At 38.0% G+C, this 7537-nt stretch overlaps 1 non-coding gene across 1 annotated transcript; it reads right to left on the bottom strand.

Annotated features, from left to right (window-relative positions):
* Positions 1–7243: 7243 nt before the first annotated feature.
* LOC149996079 (U1 spliceosomal RNA) lies at positions 7244–7406 on the bottom strand. Its single transcript, XR_016507553.1, has one exon. It is a non-coding gene; the product is annotated as a U1 spliceosomal RNA (small nuclear RNA).
* Positions 7407–7537: the final 131 nt, after the last annotated feature.

Here is a 7537-nt window from a genome sequence, read left to right as displayed (position 1 = left end):
CTGTGAGGGTCAAATGAGATTAGTGACAGCACTCAGTGACTGTAAGCATTCATTAACAATATTATGGATAGTTACTTTGTGCTGGGCTCTATGCTTCATACTCAAGACAGACCAAATTGGTTACCTTAGGGAGCTTATCAACAAGCTAACTAAATGGAATACCCAAATAAGTAGTTGAGCACTAGCACACATAGCTGCCTTAAAGAATTTTAAAAAGGCATCCCTCTGGTGGACCAATTAGAAAAGATGCCCCTTTGGGAAGAGGTATTAGACAAACATCACTAGCATGGTAGCCAGTATCTACATGTTGCTAGTTAAATTTAAATAAAATACCATTTAAAATTCAGTCCCTTTTACATACTAGCCACTGTTCAAGTTCTCAATAGTTACATATATCCAGGGGTACCAATTTGGACACTGCAGCCCTATCACGTGTGGCTCAGTTGGTTGGGTGTCATTCCGCAAAGCAGAAGGCCACTGGTTGATTCCCAGTCAGGGCACATGCCTGCATTGGCGTTCAGTTCCTGGTCAGAGCACATAAGAGAGGCAGCCAATCAATGTTTCTCTCTTACATCAGTGTTTCTCTCCCTCTTTCTCTCTCCCATACCCTCTCTCTGAAAATAAATAAAATCTTTTTTAAAAATTGGATATTGCAGGTTAGACAAATAGATGATAGATTAGATTAGATAAAAACTTTGTTCTACTCTTTTTTATTAAATCCTCACCCAAGAACATGTTTATTGATCATAAAGAAAGAGTAAAGGATAGAGGGAGAGAGAGAAACGTTGATGTGAGAGAAACAGTGATCAGTTGTCTCCCAGACGCACACCAAGCACAGATCAAACTAGAAATTTAGGTCTGTGCTCTGACTAAGGATCAAACCCACAACCTTTTGGTGTACAGGATAATGCTCCAACAAACTGAGCCACCCAGCCAGGACTGGGCTGCTACTCTTTTTCTTTTTTCTTTTCTTTTCTCTTTTTTCTTTTTTTTCCCTTCCAATAGAGTATTCCCAATTTCTTCCTCCTACCTCTTACAACATTGTTGTCGTTCATTCCAATTATCCATGTGCTAAATACTCCACTATCTTGTTGTTGTTATTATTATTTTGAAAAACTAATCTGTTGGATTAAAAACAAGAATTACAAAATAATAAAGAACAAAAATTAAGAATAACAAAATATTTTATATTACCTTTATTTCATCTCTAATACTCTTCCTCTTTTCATGTAGATCTGAGTTTTTTAAAAATTATATTACATTGATTATGCTATTAACAGTTGTCTCAATTTTTCCCCCTTTGTCTCCCTCCACCAAGCATCTCCCACTCCCTCAGGCAATCCCCACACCATTATTCATGTCTATGTCTCTGGCTACTCCATTTCCTATACTGTACTTTTCACCCCCAAGGCTAGTCTGTAACTACCAATTTGTACTTCTTAATCCCCTCACCTCTTCTTCCATTACCCCACAAACCCCTCCCATCTGGCAACCCTCAAAATGCTCTCCATATCCATGATTCTGTCTCCATTCTCCTTGTTTGCTTAGTTTGTGTTTCAGATTCAGTTGTTGATAGATATGTATTTATTGCTCATAGTTCATAGTTTTGATCTTTTTCTTAAATAAGTCCCTTTAACATTTCATATAATAATGGTTTGGTGATGATGAACTCCTTTAGTTTTTCTTGTAAGGGAAGCTCTTTATCTGCCCTCTGGTTCTGAATGATAGCTTTGATGGGTAGAACAATCTCAGCTGTAGGTTCCTGCTTTTCATGATATTGTCAATCCCTTCTAGCCTACAAAGTTTCCTTTGAGAAACCAGCTGACAGTCTTATGGGAACTGCCCTGTAGGTAACTAACTGCTTTTCTCTTACTGCTTTTGAGATTCTCTCTTTATTTTTAACTTTTAGTATCTTAGTTATGATGTGTCTCGGAATGGGCCTCTTGGCATCCATCTTGTTGGGGACTCTGTGGTTCCTGTATTTGCATCTCTATTTCCTTCACCAAATTAGGGATGTTTTCTTTTATTATTTTTTCAAATAGATTTCCAATTTCTTACTCTTTCTCTGACACTTCTGGCACCGCTGTGATGCAAATATTGGAATGCTTGAAGTTGTCCCAGAGGCTGCTTACACTATCCTTGTTTTTTTTGGATTCTTTTTTCTTCTTGTTATTCTGATTGCTTCTTTTTTGCTTCCTTATGTTCCAAATCATTGATTTGATTTCAATCCAGTCTACTGTTGTTTTATTTCAATTAGTGTGTCCTTCATTTCTGACTTAATTTTTTTAATGCTGTTAAGGTCCTCACTAAGTTCCTTGAGCATCCTTATAACCAGTATTTTGAACTCTGCATCTGATTGATTACTCACCTCCATTTCACTTAGCTCTTTTTCTGAAGTTTTGATGTGTTCTTTCATTTGGGCCATGGTTCTTTGTCTCATTGTTTTGGCAGCCTCTCTGTGTTTGTTTCTATGTGTCAGGTAAAGCTGCTTTGACTCTATGTCTTGGCAGTGTGGCCTAATGTAGTAGGTGTCCTGTAGGGTCCAGTGGCACATTCTCCCCTATCACTCAAGCTTCGTGTGGGCTGAGTAGACTCTCCTTTTATAGTTGAGCCTTGGTTGCTGTTGGCAGGTCAATGGTAGGGATTTACCCAGAGCAATTAGCTCCAAGAACTAGCTGTGACCACTGACTACCAACCTCTGCCCTCTGTGGAGGATCAGCTGTGCATAGGATTTAGGAGCTGGTGAAGCATAAGCCAAGACCAGCCATTCATATGGAAAAGTCTGTTAACAGCTTGGGTGGGATGGAGTCTCAAGGGATCTCCAGGGCTGGGCAAACAGTGTTAGCCAGGTTGATAGAGTCAGATATAACACCCACCTGCCAGCTCTGTGGCTCTGGGGAATGGTTCAGAAAAGGGACAATGCCCTTTTCCTGCCTGTCTGGGAGAAAGCTTTCCCCCGGCTCCCACCTTGATGCCAGACACTTCAGTTCCTCCCTGTATACCACTGGTGCCTTTCAAGCTGCTACCCCAGTGCTGGAGCTCAGAGGGAGTGAGTCTGAATGAGTGAGTCTGATTAAGTGAGTCTGTGTGGATTTTTAAGAGAAACTGCTTGGTGTTCCAGCAGTTTTCTCCACTGACTCAATCCCTGCTGGTTTTTGTAGCCAGAGGAATGGAGACTTATTTTTCCAGCACTGGAACCCTGGTTCGGGGAGTCTGACTCCTCACTCCTGAGATATATCTCCCAAATTATTTTGGTTACAAGGTAGTTTTATTTACTTCTACAAGAAAGGAGTAAGAGGATTCATATTCAAAGTTCTGTGTCTGAAAGCTCTTCCAAATTTAATTCACCACACGTGAAGGTGGAACCAGCCCATTCTGCATCTCTGCCCCTCCTACCAGTCTGGATGGATGTGGTTTCTTTTAACTCTATAGTTGTTTGACTTCCATTCAACTTGATTTCTCACAGTTCTGAGTGATGATAGTTCTATATGTTAGTTGATGTTTTGATACCATTGTGCAAGGAGGTGAGTTGTGTTCGCTTATGCCGACATCTTGACTGAAAGCCTCTAGTTCTGAGTTTCTGATCTACAGAATTTTTCTTCTCTGGATTGTTTTTTTTTAACATTTCTTGAAAGACAGGTCTACTGTTTACAAATGCCCTCAATTTTTGTTTGTCTGAGAAAGTCTGTTTCTCCTTCACTTCTGAATAATAATTTGCTGGGTATACAATTCTTGGTTGGTTTTTTCTTTCAACCCTTAAATATTTCACTCTACTCTTCTTGCTTGCATGGTTTCTGAAGAGAATTCTGATGTAATTTTTATCCTTCTTCCTATATTGATATGATTTTTTAAAATTTCTTTTATTCCAAAATTTTTTCTTTAATTTTTCTGGAGTTTGAAGATAATATGCTTAGGTGCAGTCTTTTTTTTTTTCTTCTACTTGGTGTTCTCTGAGTTTCCTAGATCTGTAGTTTAGTGTCTATCATTAATTTAGGGAAAATTTTAAAACAAAGAACATGGACAATGACTGGGAAAGTTACAAATATGGACAATATTAATCCAGCTATAGCAATAATTACTTTATATGTGTTTTGTATAAATATACCAATTTAAAAACAGAGACTATTAGAATGGATTTAAAAAATAAGGCCCCACCATACTTTGTCTACAAAAAGCCCATTTTAAATGTAAAGATAAAGATATACCATGCTAACACTAATCAAAAGAAATCTGGAATAGCTACATTAATTTTAGACAAAGCAGATTTCAGATCAATAAAAATAATCAAAGATAAGAAGGGGCATTACATAATGATAAAGAGTAAATTCTCCATGAAGACATAACAATCCTGAATGTGTATGTACCTAACAGCAGAGCATCATTATACACAAGGCAAAACTGATAAAACTACAAGGAAAAATGTACAAACCCATTAGTATAGCTTGAGACTTCAACACCCCTCTATCAGTAATTGACAGATCCAGAAGCCAGAAAATCAGGGTATAGTTGAACTAAACATCATCATCAATCAACTAGATCTAATTGACATTTATAGATCCAGTGACAGCAGAATACATAGTCTTCTCAAGTTCATATGGCATAGTCACCAGTATAGATCATATTCTGGGTCATGAAACGTACTTTACCAAATCTGAAAGAATGGAAATTACACAAAATATGTTATCAGGCCACAATGGAATTAAATTAAAAATCAATAACAAAAAGATATCTGGAAAATCCTAAAATTTTAGATTATACAACACACAAATCAAATGGGAAGTCCAAAAAGATTTAAAAGTATTTTGAACTGGGACTTCCAGTCAAGATGGAGGTGTAGGTAGACACGCTTCACCTCCTCATGTAACCATAGAAAGAATTACAACCAGATCTCAAAACTAATAACACCCAAAACCGCCCAAAATCAAGCTGTATGGAAGCCCAACAACCAAGGATTTAAACAAAATACATTCATTCAGACAGGTAGAAGGGAAGGAAGGGCAGAGTCACAGAGACAGGTGGAGAGGCAGCATGCTGTGGAAAAGTGGAGGTGGCACCAGTGGAACAGATGGGAGGGATACCTTAGGAGTGAGTGATCCCAGCCCCAGGCCAGACTGCACTGCCCAGGGTTCCAGCTCCAGGAAGATAGACCCTCATTACCTCAGTGTGTAAAAACCAGTGGGGGTTGGGGCAGTGGGATAAACTGCCCTATTTCCCCCACATAAAGGGCCAGCATGGTCTTAGAACATATGCAAAACCACCTACTCGGGGATTCCCCACTGGGGCAGCAGCTGGAAGAGTGCTAGTTGCACACAGGAATTGGGTGATGTAACTGGAAATGGGGCAAGCACCAAGCAAACTGCCAGAAGCCAGGTGGCAGCAATGTCCCCTCTCCAAGCCCTTGCCACACAGCTACAAGGCTCTGCCCTGTACAATTTACAGGTGCCTTTTCTATATAGGCTGTAATACTAAGACAGGGAGTAAAAGCAGCTATACCAAATACACAGAAACAAACACAGAGAGGTGCCAAATTGAGGAGACAAAGAAATATGGCCCAAATCAAAGAACAGAACAAACCCCCCCTAAAAAGAACTAAGCAAAACAGAGATAGCCAATTTATCAGATGCAGAATTGAAAACAGTGGTGTGATAAGGATGCTCAGAGAACTTCTTGAGTATAGCAAAAAATTAAGGAAGAAATGAAGGTTACACTCAGTGAAATAAAGGATAACCCACTCAAAATCAACAGAGAAGAAAAGGAAGCCAAAATTCAAAGCAACGATTTGGAACATAGGAAAGAGATAAATATTCAAGCAGAACAAAAAGAAACAAGAATTCAAAAAAATGAGGACAGGCTTAGGAACTTCTGGGACATCTCCAATAGTGCTAACATGCAAATCATAGGGGGGCCAGAAGGAGAAGAGGAAGAGTAAGAAATTAAAAACTTACTTAAAAAATAATGAAAGAAAACTTCCCCTATTTGGCAAAGCAAATAGACATACAAGTCCAGGAAGCATAGAATCCCAAACAAGTTGGACACAAAGAGGACCACACCAAGATACAGCATAATTAAAATGCCAAAGGTTAAAGATAAACAAATTGTATGCAGGACACCTAAAATTATTTTTTGCAAACTGTGCATAGAGTGCCTTTATCTTTCATAATAATGATGAAGAATACATTCTAAGGTAAGAAAATCAAAGTTTCATAAAGAAAATTCAAAGTAATTTTCAATTTATATTGATTTTACGTAATGACAGAATTTGCTCATATATTTCAAAAAATTTCCCACTCCCACCATAATATATTGGTACAAAATTCCTACATGCAATGTATAAAGAAAGAATCTTAAAAACAGCAAAAGAAAAGCAGAGTTACTGACAAAGGGGTTTCCATAAGAAACTGCAGGCAAGAAGAAACTGGCAATATGTATTCAAAATGTGAAAAGCAAGGACCTACAACCAAGATTACTCTATCCAGCAAAGCTATCATTTTGAATGAAAGGGCAGATAAAGTGCTTCCCAGACAAGGTAAAGTTAGAGGAGTTCCTCATCACCAAGCCATTATTATATGAAATGTTAAAGGAACTTATTTAAGAAAAAAAAATCAAAACTATGAACATTAAAGCGACAACAAACTCACAATTATCAACTGAATCTAAAAAACAAAAAACAAATTAAGCAAACAACTAGAACAGGAACAGAATCACAGATATGAAGATCATGTGTAGGGTTATCAGCAGGGAGGGAGAAGGGGGAGAATGGGGGAAAATGTATAGGGATTAAGAAGCGTAATTGGTAAGTACAAAATAGACAGGCAGATATTAAGAATAATAAAGGAAATGGAGAAGCCAAAGAACGTATATGCACGACCCATGGACATGAACTAAGTGGGGACTGCTGGATGGAAGGGAGGTACCGGGAAGAGGAGGGGCAAAGGGAAAAAAACTGGGACAACTGTAATAGCATTATCAATAAAATATACTTTAAAAAAAGATGATTTGACTTTGATTGGTGGGCACACAATACAATATACAGATCATGTATCATAGAATGTACACTCGAAACCTCTATGACCCTATTAACTGCTGTCATCCCAATAAATTTAATTTTAAAAATTATACTGATTTTCTTGTCTGATTAGCAAAAAATATATTTGTTGTGCCACAGAACTTTAGTAATTAGCTTATGTATGCCATGAGATGAAAAAGGTTGAAAATCGCTGCCCCGAAGTATTTTCTTTCTTAACAAGGGAGAGTGTGAACATGGTCCCCTACTATCACCAATTATGCAGTCAAGTTTCCCACATTTGGGGAAATTGCAGGGATCAGCACATCCACAGTACAATGGTAAGTCTTGCCCTGGGAACACCTCTTTTGTGATCATGGAATCTCCCCTGCCAGGTAAGTATCTGAAGTATTTTCTTGAGGACCTTTGTAAGGTAAATCTTTTGAGGTTTGTATACTGAAAAATACTTTTAAATGTTGTCACATTCTAATGCTGACTTGGTTCAAATTTTTATCTTCTTTCTTTGATACTTAT

The sequence above is a fragment of the Furipterus horrens genome, unplaced genomic scaffold, assembly GCF_987537825.1.
Source record: "Furipterus horrens unplaced genomic scaffold, mFurHor1.1.pri manual_scaffold_12, whole genome shotgun sequence".
NCBI lineage: Eukaryota > Metazoa > Chordata > Mammalia > Chiroptera > Furipteridae > Furipterus > Furipterus horrens.
The sequence above is the reverse complement of the archived record's forward strand: the minus strand, read 5'-3'. Positions and strand labels throughout refer to the sequence as shown.